This window comes from Sciurus carolinensis, unplaced genomic scaffold (genome assembly GCF_902686445.1).
Source record: "Sciurus carolinensis unplaced genomic scaffold, mSciCar1.2, whole genome shotgun sequence".
Lineage (NCBI taxonomy): Eukaryota > Metazoa > Chordata > Mammalia > Rodentia > Sciuridae > Sciurus > Sciurus carolinensis.
The window spans coordinates 226,950-238,779 of record NW_025920123.1 but is presented as its reverse complement, the minus strand read 5'-3'; the positions used below and the strand labels follow the sequence as shown (position 1 = coordinate 238,779).

General features: G+C 38.2%; 2 pseudogenes; one reads left to right on the top strand and one right to left on the bottom strand.

Moving 5' to 3' along the window:
* Positions 1-4,798: 4,798 nt before the first annotated feature.
* LOC124973842 (yrdC domain-containing protein, mitochondrial-like) lies at positions 4,799-5,614 on the top strand (annotated as a pseudogene).
* Positions 5,615-7,534: 1,920 nt separating this feature from the next.
* On the bottom strand, positions 7,535-11,746 carry LOC124973841 (cell division cycle-associated protein 7-like; annotated as a pseudogene).
* Positions 11,747-11,830: the final 84 nt, after the last annotated feature.

The window sequence follows — 11,830 nt, the reverse complement described above, 5'->3', positions numbered from 1 at the left end:
CTCTCACTGTGCTAAGCATTAGCCTAGCCAAAGGGGAGGCATGGAAATGTGTAACAGAGGACACTTTTCTCTTTTCCATGCCCACCAAAGAATAACACCAGTTCCTCCAAACATAAGGGGAAGAAGTGAGATGGAAAAGCACCAGATGAAGTGCTCATGTGTGCAGGTGAAGAACTCTTTCAATGAAATATCTCCTAAAGAGGAAAATTAAAAAAAGAACACACATTATTAATTTTTCTATCATTTTTTGAACTGTAGATCTCTAGTTAAAGTTTAGAATAAACTAAAAGGTAAAAAAGAGAGAACTTTTCATGCAAGGGTTTATATTGTACTACAGTCATTTGGGATATTTTGATGAGAGTGTCAGCTTATAAATTACTTTTTAAGTTTCAAATTCTCTTGTTCATAAAATAATTCAGTAAAAGTACAATTTAAAGTCAGAATGTCATTTTAAGATACCTCAACTTTAAACTCTTATTTTTTGCTAGATTTTAGGAATTAAATGTGCAAACTCCTTTCCATCATCCTCAGCTAGGATTTAGGTTGTCCTTGGCTAAGTCATCCTAACTGCCTTTCTATTTTTTTTTTTTTAATTTTAAAGTTTATTTCAATAAACAGCTCTTCATGAATCAGGCAGCTCCAGTCCAGAAGTATTTCAGTAACGTCAAAGCAGCAATACAAGAGGAAGAGTTTAATAGAACAAACAGAGAAGTAAAACAAAGAAAATATTTGATTGCTTATAATTATATATTTGCACTATTTGGTCTGTCCTATTAGAAAGAGCCTAGATACACAAATATGTTGTCTGCTTCTAATTGATTGGATTTGAGTTTTGTTTTTCTTTAGGTATTTACAAGAAATAAATCTGATGTGTTCACAAATCAAACAAGGTTAAGGGATTTTATGAGGTCTAACAGGTTTTGTCTGCTCAGAAATTCTTCTTTCCCCAGGTCCACAAAAGTGAAGCACCTAAATCAAGGAAGGTGATAATTCTGATCTATAAATTGTTATTTGGGGCAAGCATGGGATATTGCCCTAATTTTTAGGTACTACACACTTTCCAGGAAATTGGGGAAAGGAGGCTCAGAGTGAAATCTGTCTTCATAAATCTGAAAGACTCTGATGTGGGAGAGAGATTAGATTTCTTCTTTGGCCCCTGGGAGTACAAACAGAGCCAGGGAGGCAGCTGAAAATAGCACTGATCTGGAAACAGACAGACCTGAGTACAGTCACACATGGCCACTGACCAGCTAAGACCCTAGGACAACTTAATTAGCATTTCTGAGGCCCTATTTCTTTACCCATAAAATAGACATTTTGTCTCCCCCATAGGACCCTGTAAATATATAAAAACAAAGAATATTGGCATGTAGCAACTAAAGTAAGGGTTCAGACCTGATAAATGGGACTACAATAAGTAAATTATTATCTATACTATTGTGTGCTTTCAGCTCTTCCACAGTCCCACATTCCTGGGTTATCCTTTTACTTGTAAGAATAGTGCCACCCTTTATATTGTCCTTCCAAATATTCTTGGAGTTTTCCTTCTTTAGGCCAATCACAGCAAAGAAGAGCGCTTCCTCCTGTTGGGATTCACAGACTGGCCCTCGGTGCAGCCGGTCCTGTTCCCTATTCGCCCTTGTCCTCCTCTGCTACCTCCTGACTCTAATGGGCAACGCGGGCGCTGCTACTGCTGGCCATGCGGGACCCGCGTCTGCACACGCCCATGTACTACTTTCTCTGCCTCCTGGCCCTGGTGGACGCCGGTTTCATCACCAACTGGTGTCCCTGCTACTGACCAACCTGCGTGGCCCGGCCCCGCTGCGGCTGCACGGCCCAGCTGTTCGTGTCACTGGCCCTGGGTTCCACCGAGTGCGTCCTCCTGGCGGTGATGGCGCTGGACCCAGGGGCCACGGTGTGCCGCCCGCTGCGTTACGTGGGACTCAACTGCCCCGCCTCTGCTGCGCGCTGGCGGGCACCTCCTCACTTGGCGGCCTCACCAACTATGCGCTGCGCAAACTTAAAATGCTTAAATAAAAACAACCAATTTGGTCAGTCATCTTATGTAAAAGAACAAATATAAAATGGAACATCACAGGAGAAAGAAAACTTTCACAATTGAAGCAATATCTGATGATAATTCCATTAATCATATTTTAATATGCAATACTCATTATTTTGGCACCAAGTTCATAGTTTGTTCAAAAATCAAAGCTTATTGTCCCTCAGGGACAGGAACTCAGCAGAGAGGAATTAAACCCACGATGACAGAGCTGCTGAATATGTAAAAATGTCAGACTAAGAGACTGGAGTAGGAGTGCAAGAATGGGAGATGGCCTGTCCTTGTGATTTTGTAGTCACTAAATGACACTTGATATGAGAACTGACATTCAAGACTTCACAAATCATGAACAACACTGAAATATCTTCATGAAATAATGGAACACAGCACCCTCTATCAGACCAGGATTTCCCAACTTTGTTACTATAAATTCCTCCCATCCTATTGTTCTTCATAAATACACTATATTTCAAAAATCGTTCTCAATGAAATCTTAATATCACTAATATATAAACTTTCTCTCTGTTTATTTTGCATATATCTATACATTATGCATACAAAAATAAAAACTTTCACAGTCCTCCACCTACCAAAATTTTTAGTCTATCCCTGGGAGACAATACAACTCCCCCAACTGCCAATTTCAGAACTCCTCCAAACACTGGTCAGACATATCCTGACTTAAATTCTTATATTTGGCACTTTTTTCCAAATTTAAAGCCTTAATTCATGAATTGTACAAATACATGCAATTACACCATGTGACCACAGTTTTCTTAGACTTTGCATATTACTGCCAAACTTCCCTTGATTCTCTAAAAAACCTTCTCAACCTTCAAAATCCAGCATGTCTCTACTTCTGTGAAATCATCCTTTACTCTGTTCTGGAGTTTGTTCGTCAAGACCAATTTGTGCCAATTTATTACTTAGCAGTGATAGCTATTATAACAATTATAGCACTTCAAATACTTTTATAACTTTCCTCTTAGTTATAGTTGACAACAATAATATTTAATTCATTTTCAAATCTGTATCAATTGGTCTGATTCAATATACACTTATAGATGAAGGATTGAATTAATAGCATGATATTTTAATGGAAAAGGTAGGGGATGAACCTATACTAAAGGAATTCCTAAAGATGAACCAAAAAGGAAAAGTCACTAAGTGCTTTCAGTACAATTTTGTATATAACAATAGAAGTCTTATAATTTTTTCTTTACAAGCAAATACAATGACTGCATTTTGCAAAGAATAAAACTGCCTAAATGTTCTCCTGAGGGCTTGCTGATCATAACTTCATCATGAGGGACATAGTAATCTTGTAAATGTTTCAATCAAAAGCCAAGGCATCATTTCACAATAATGAAGAGTATCTATTGCCAGTTTTCTGCACCATTAATACTCAGGGAAAATATTTTCTTATAAAATGAAATCCCCAAAGATATACTTGAAATATTTAAGTAAAATTGAGTAAAATCTATTTTACTTAATTAATTTTAGCATCTCCTGTCATACCAAATATAAATGAGCCAATTTTCTTTAAAGTCCATTATTAGCCTACCAATTTTACATAGAATACCAAAGTGTCTGACATTGTATATTATCTATTTAAAGTCTGGAAAGTAACTCACTCAAGTAAAACCTCTTGCCCTATGAAATTTATCATTGGAGTACTTAGACACAAGAGATTCTTTTCTCCCCTTAGTCAAAGTCTTAAATGTATTTTCCACTGAGCCTCATTTTGATAGTTATGAGACATTCTGATTTTTCTTCTGAAAATTAAAAAGAAATCTATCTAATGTCTATCAAATCTCTAAAGATTTAGCCTGATATTAAGTGTATTAAAAAACAGACTCTTTAGGTGTATCAATGATCAATTGGAAAAGTCTGAGTGGTGAAACACAGGGAAGATTTGTGGCATGTGTGTGTTTAACTGGAATACTATGGAAGAAATGGAAAATTATATTTATAAGATAGAACATTACTTCAAGATTCCCTTAAAGTTATTCATATGGAATCTCTTAGATAAGAAAAGGAAGACTGAATAAAGTGAAAGTTAAGCAACAAAATTTATAAATAAGTATGATTGGTGATATAGGGAAAGGAAGAAAATGTCTTTTAGTGGCATATATCCAAAGTTTTGCCTAGCTAGAAAACACAAGTAATTCATGTATTATATGTTTTGTATATGTTTATACTATGTTTTAAATCAGAGAAAGAAAACATTTTAAAGGAAATGTGAAAACAAATATATGAGCTTACTATGCAGCTTATTCTAAATTGTATATTAAATTATTTTACTCCATTTGCCAATTTTTTTAGTCTGCTAAATGTCCAGTTCACATAACAAGCATTGCTGTAATCATTCCTTATACTGCTAGGCCCTAAAAAATAAAAACAAAAAAAAATCCTTGCTCTCATAAATCAAGGCTTAAACATATAAAATGAAAATTGGAAATAAACATTAAGGTTTTGGTCTTAATTAATAATTAACTATTTCTTATCTCAATGCCCAATGATTTCCTTCCATTCTGTGTTTCTCCATGTCTGCCAAGACAAGGGTTCTCTAAATTCATATTAGTTTATAACAAAGTGTTTTATTATTAAAATTAAAATTTTTGTATAAAAGCATTTCAGATAAAAAGCTGTACTATGAATGGGTAAAGCAGCAAGCTATACATGTACATAAACTGGACACACACTTAAAATTCTACTTCTACCAAATAATGATTTATGAAAAAGGAAAGTGAAAGGGTGACACATGAAATCTCCCCAGAAACAAAATGGCAGAGAGTGGCTGTCAGCATAGGGTTGGGTGAGGGGCAGATGGGCTCTGCTCGCAATGGACGTCTCCTCTGCCCACCGAGCCCTGCTTTACTGGCGCCGGGGGCCCAGCTATTGCAGCTCTGGGGTAATGGGGCCCTGCAGCCCATGAACCCTGAGTGCGCTGGCTGGACTGAGGCACTGTGGGCCGCCCTGGTGGCAGTCCCCACAGACCTGCTGTATGGCCTGGCTTGTTCTGTGAGCTGTTTGACAGCACTGGATAATGTGTACTGCCTCAAGGGTCACAGCAAGGCCAAGCCGCTGGCCGTATGCCTGGGCCACGTGGCCAACAGCTACAGGTATTGCCAAGAGAGTGTACCAGAGGAGATCCTCAAAGACCTGTTGCCAGGTCCAGTGACCCTGGTGATGGAATGCTCTGAAGAGTTCAACAAAGACCTGAACCTTTTTACCACTCTTGTAGGTATCCGGATTCCTCCTGACCATGCCTTCATGCAGGACTTGGCCTAGATGTTTGAGAGACCTCTTGCTCTCACCAGTGCCAGTCTCAGCTCCCAAGGCAAGTTCTCTGAATGTTGAGAAGTTCCAAGATCTCTGGCCTCATTTGTCACTAGTCATTGATGGGGGGGTCGCCTCCATTCTACTGTGGTTAACTTATCTGTGCCTGGAAGGTTTGGCATGATTTGTCCAGGCTGTGCCCTGGAAAGTACTACAGTCATTCTCCAACAGCAATATCAGCTACTCCCCTCACACAGGTCCTGCCTGTGAAAATCAGGAGAAGGACCCAAGGATGGTGCTGGATACTATGTGTCTATCCACTGGTTGTTGGCAAGGCCTCATTTGCAGAGTCTACTCAAGCCACATCACTAGCCCTACCCTTTAGGCAACACGGTCTTGCAGAAGCTGCTGGTTTAGCGTGCCCTTTTGTGGGAAGGTTATATTTATTCTGTGGTTGCATATGTCAGCCAAAAGAATAAAGAGGTTAAGAACATTGCTACTGAAATGGTATGGAAGAACATTCCTACTGGAATGGTATGGAATGTTCTTCCATTCCTACTGGATGGTCTTAATTTTGGTAAGTTTCTTCTCTCCCTCCCTTTCTCTTTTAAATTGAAAAACAAACTGGTCACAGTGGCTCAAGCCTGTAATCTTAGTGATCCAGCAGGCTGAGCCACGAGAATTGCAAGTTTGAGACCAGCCTCAGCAACTTAGTGAGACCCTGCCTCAAAATTTGAAAAGGACTAGGGATGTGGCACAGTGCTTAAGAACCCCTGGATTCAATCACCAGTACCAAAAAAAGTCAGGTGACCAAAAGCAAGGGTTTGCTTCTTAAGCTGGTACCAGGTTAGAATAAAGATTGTAGAACCACAGACCAAACATTTTCCTCCAAATCTGTGGGACCAGTGGAATGGTTTGTTGTGATGCCTGGCAGGGAGAGTTGTCAGTTTGGCCTAATGGGAAATTTGCTGGGGAGTGGAGGACTCCAAATTAAATAATATTAGAAACCAAATCCTTTTTAGCCAGTGACTTTTTCTTATTTATTCATAAAATAAATTATAGTTAATCATATGTATATGCATTTATTTAACTCCAGTGTTTACTCAGCAGCCTTTTATCTTTATTCATATGTATATCAAATGTTAAACATAACTATTGTTGGGCATTTGAACTTTGTTTTTCTTTACTATTAAAAATACTATTAAATGTTAAAAAAAGGCAGCGATATTAAACAAAAAAAACATTGGAAGCTACTTATCTCTGAAAAGGTACTTTTCATTATGATAAAATGCTTAAAACCAGATTAAAATCCCTGAGCACAGGAACTCCCAGGGATAATATAAGAAATTGCAAAGGATGATTAATTATTATTAGTTTCTAAAAATTTTCTAGCAAGAATATGAATAAGACTACTCTGAGGTTTCTCCTTCCTTACTTCCCAGAATGTCTCCTAAGGCAGTAGTTTTAAGTAGTGCAGTGCAATGTTGCCCATGGACCTATGGACGACTGTAAACAGGATGCAGGGCTTAACCTCAGGGTGGAAGAAACCAGTGGCAACAAAGTCTCAGCTGCAAGGAGTTTTACAGAAACTTCAATACATGGGGTAGTCTCATGAGAGCCATAAAAAGTAATGTATTTCATTTCACAACAATTATCTAATGTTTCCAGATAGTTCTAAGATTTTCATGCCTTAATTCTGCTGAAAATAACTAGTGTGAACATTAAAATCATAAGGATTGTTTCTGTATAAGCAAGTTAGAGGGCTGCTCTCTGGAGTTTGATGGAAGAGTAAACACTTTGGTATCCTGTTTCCAAGTGTCAGGTTTTATGGGTGAATTTCAGGGCAATTTCAACACCAGTTAAATAAAATATGCTTTTAAAATTGTCACTTAAAAAAATTTTGAAACTGAGTGAGCACCGATAGGACCACTGGAAAAAGAGAGGGAGGCTATGAGATGTGGGCAGGGGAAGCAGAGGAGAAACTACAGGAGGGTGAAGTGTAACTATCCAAATGCTTCCCTCCCTCCCCCATGATAGTCCAGAAACACATGCCAATCTAATGATATGAACTTGATTTGAGTTTTCCATAAAGCAGACTGATCGTCAAGATGCTTAACCAGGTTCCAGTCAATGACAAAACTGAGAACTTTAAGGACAGTGTGAAAACCAGATAGCCAGTATCTGTGGGTATTATGCTTGCATTTCAAATTCCTGTTTCAAGCTTTTGAAGTAACACACACATTCCCAAAGCCATCATACTTGGCTAAATACATAAAGACCCCAGTTGTACACCATCCATCTCCCTGGCGGTAGAAACTGCAGTTGCAGATTCCTCAACAACATGGGCAATGCCAGTTTGGATTGAGCAAAGCATCCTTGACCTCTTCATCATAACAGTTTCAAAGGCAGGTCCCACAGAACTGGCCTCAAATGCCCTAGCAGTTGGGGTTCTACTATCCTGGTGAATGGTTATACATCTTCTCTCAAGAGTTGCTACAGATGTTCTTCAGGTCTTCCTCTGTGATTCCTTCCACTGGATGAATTATATGCAGAAGAGACATGGATCCTGGTCTCTGACTTCTGGGCATATCATCATCCTCCATGTAGCTGTCCACAGTCTTCCACTTCCTCATCAACATGAACTTATCCTCTTCCTCTTCTTCTTCCTCCCCTTCTGTGGGAAGAGCACTAGGGACCCCAAGATCCAGGACCTTGACCTAGTCAGAAGACAAAATCTCCAGTCAGAGTTCCTCCTGGAAGCCACACCTGGGAATCTACACCTTTGTGGTGACTGTGATCCACTTACTGATCTTGGGTCTGGAAGGGAACATCTTCCAGGGAAGGAACGAGGGAAGTTTTCTAATTCTGACATGATTTTTGTGAGCATTGCTTTGTTTTGCATTATATTTAAAGCCATTTTCTCAAGAAAGTCCGTGCTGCTTTCATCTTCTGAATCAGAATTGGAATCAGTGGCATAATTCTTGGAGGGCCATTTTGAGACAATAGTCAGGCCCCATAGGACCCTTGGCTGAACTGATTGAGCCCCGTCTCCAGGGTCCCTTAGCCCGAGCGATCCCTCCCTGCCTCTGGGGCTCTCACATCAACTGACTGCTCCCTGCAGCCAGGACCACCAGACCAACTGACTGCGCCCTATCACCAGGACCCCAGACCGACTGATTGCACCCAGCCTCCAGGATCCCACAACCACACCAAACACACTGGACCTCCAGGACCCCTGCTGGACCAACTGCATCCCTTCTCCAGGACCTCCAGCTGACCACGTCCACCCCTGAGCTGCAGCTCCCCATTTGCCGACACATTTTGAAGCCAGAGCGGCCATCTTGGATAATCCTGGAAGCCTTAGCTCTGATCTTTGGGTGGGGCAAATCCCATCCTGAGAGGCCTGCTAGAGACTTGAAGCTCATTGTCAGGTACCTCTCATGCGTCAGGCTACTGAACACTGGGAGGTTTCAGTAGTATATGACTGTTATACAGTAGATTTTCTTTTTTCTCCTTTTTAAAAATTCTCGGAGGGCTTGGGAGTGCTGTGTTTTGTTGGCTGCCCCCCTGGTGGTTTGTACTGGGAACTTTATGGCCACCCTGAGAATTCCAGAGGGTCTGTACTGTCTGCAGGGCCTACAGCCTTGGTGGTTTGCCCACAGTCTTTCCTTTGCAAAACCATCAGAAGCAAAGCTGCCACAACTGTCATCAAAGAATGACAAGGTTTCCATGGAAATCAACTTCAAGTATCTGAATTTCTTTAGGTTCTATACTCTGAGACCCTTTCGTGGCAAGCCTCCATGCTGGCACTGGGTGCACAGGTTGTGCTCTGGACTGGGTGAGCCTAGCAGCCACTTGGTGGTCCCACACAGGAACTGCAGTGTGAGCCACCTCCAGATTTATAACGTTTTATATTTTATTCTGTTTTCCTTCTCTTTTCTATTTCATTTTTAGATGTGAATAAAACAGGAGTCTTTGTACCTAAATGTCCAAGCCAATTTTAAAGCACAAAAAGACTGAGATGTGTAAGCAATTCATCAGAATTAAAGCTATTTTTTCATGTAAACCTTACTCTTTCTTTCAATTCTTTTTGTTAAATCTGCATGCAAAAATTTCAAACAGTAGCTTATTTTACAATATTGAGTTTAATGTTTTTCTTCCTGAATATCATGATTTACTTTCAACATAAAATAGTATGACAATATAAGCAAACTACTGTGGGAAATTTAGCTGAGCTGTATTAGAAAGGGTTAAAAAAATCTACAATGTATGTAAGGATGAAAATGTATCCAAGGAAAAACAGGAAGATTGCAAGTAATTAACCAGTCCAGGATTGATTTCCTTCCTATACCAAACAATCTTGATGATTTCCAAAATCTCCACAGCAAATGTAAACAAAATTATGAGGCAGAAAAATAAAGATAAGTAACATTTGGAAAACGCATCAGCTGGTATACTGCAAAACATAGTACCTTAAAGACACTTGGAAAAACTGTAGTCAATATGCAACATTATGAACAAAAGAAAATAAAAGGTGAGTAATATAAGGTGGTGTATTTCAAATTAAAATTAATTACAAACATCACATATATCTAACTGTGAAATTTTGAAATCCATGACATATCTATGGAAAGAAATATAAAGTGAAATATTTCACTACATTCACTAGTGAGAGTAAATTATGTTGAGATTTATTTTTTATACTGTTGATGTAATGTTACATTGCTCCCAGTTTTACACTATTACTGAAATTCTAGGAGTTACCTCTGAAGATGTCACATTGTGTTGAACTTGAGAAACACAGTAAGCTGATCATAGAAATATAAAAACAATAACATTCATTTTATTTTATGTCAGATTCAATTTGAAAAGTGTCAAAAAGTCATAAGAAAAAGCTTGGTCAAGAAGAATTAAATTATTAATTAAAAAGAGGTAGGAGGGTGAGGGAAGTGAATATTGGAATATAGTCACTGACATAATTGTTGGGTGTCTAGTGAAGGAAGGCACTGAATTTAATTGGCTTCTGTAGTGTTACCTTAAGTAGTTTTATACCATATACCAGGTTAATATCATGTCTTAAACCTACACTATGGCCATACAATTAATTTTCTTTTATAGATTGTGTAGTAACCAAATGATTTTTTGGTAAGAATATGGTCTTTTCTTCTATCTGGATAGGATACCTTTTTCCAGATCAAGTGAATATTTCATATCCTATGACAATTGTCCTGGTTAACAGGTTTGAACACCAATTTTTGTTAGGTAATGTTAGTTTTTCTTTAGTAAATCTTGGATTTATGATGTGTTTCAGCAGGCTTTTCTTTTATTTCTTTTTAAAAATTTTCTTGAGTTGTACATGGACACAGTATCTCTATTTTATTTTCATTTGTTTTATGTGGTGTTGAGGATTGAACCCAGTGCCTCACATGTGCTAGGCAGGTGCTCTACCACTGAGCCACAGCCCAACATGCAGCAGGCATCTAGGACACTTGGGGTCTGCTGAGTCTGAAGTGACTAAGGAAATGGCTCTCTGTGCCTCTTGGTAGTCATATATACATTCTCGTGAGATTAATTTCATATACTAATGTGGATATAAATATTGACTTTTTATATATTGTATAAACTTAAAATACCTAATTGATAGGTTTTCAGATAATAGAAATTAGTGGGGAATGAAAACATTTTGGACAAAAGTCCCAATACTCTAGTTGAGACACATTTCTTGTACAAATGTTTTAAATTGTTTTGGATGAATATTCAATCTGGGTGAATGATGCGTGCCATATAGTAAGTGATTGAAACTCATGAAGTAGTAACAAAGGCAATGATTTTAAAATAACATATCCATGCACACTATTTTATAAATCACAGTTTATTAATATTGGGTTTTAATTTTTGCATAAATATGCTTTGGAGCTGAATTAGTTCAGACACCTATATTAGTTGAAAAAAATCTAGAAAGCAATGGGAAAGTAACTAGGGTTATAATGCAAAAAGAAAAGGTACTTTCTTATAAATACTTAGCTAAACTAAAATATTAAATGTATGCTCAGCTATCAGTGACTTCTTCATAGTTATTAGGTGTTGTATTTGGTACCATCTCACTTTCATTTTTAAGAGCATACATACCCACGTATACGTGTGATGCATTTAAATGCCTAAATATTATGTATTTCTGTATTTCACTTAGTGTACATTTATTCAATTATGAAAGTATGATTCCTTAAAAATTTTTATCTCAAGAATAGCAAATGAAATTAGAGATTATGATTTAAAAATAGATATGAAGCAGAAGTGAAATACATTAAAATTTATGATTATAAGGATATATGATGTCGAGGGGCATACCTCTGGGTCTTGTCTCACACGAGTGCATGTGGGTAGGTGCAGGGTATTTGTCATTATTGTGTAAGTGAATTTTAATTTTTAATCTTTAGTTTGATTTAAACATTGCTTTCAGTATGATACCAACCACCTGCTGTGCAG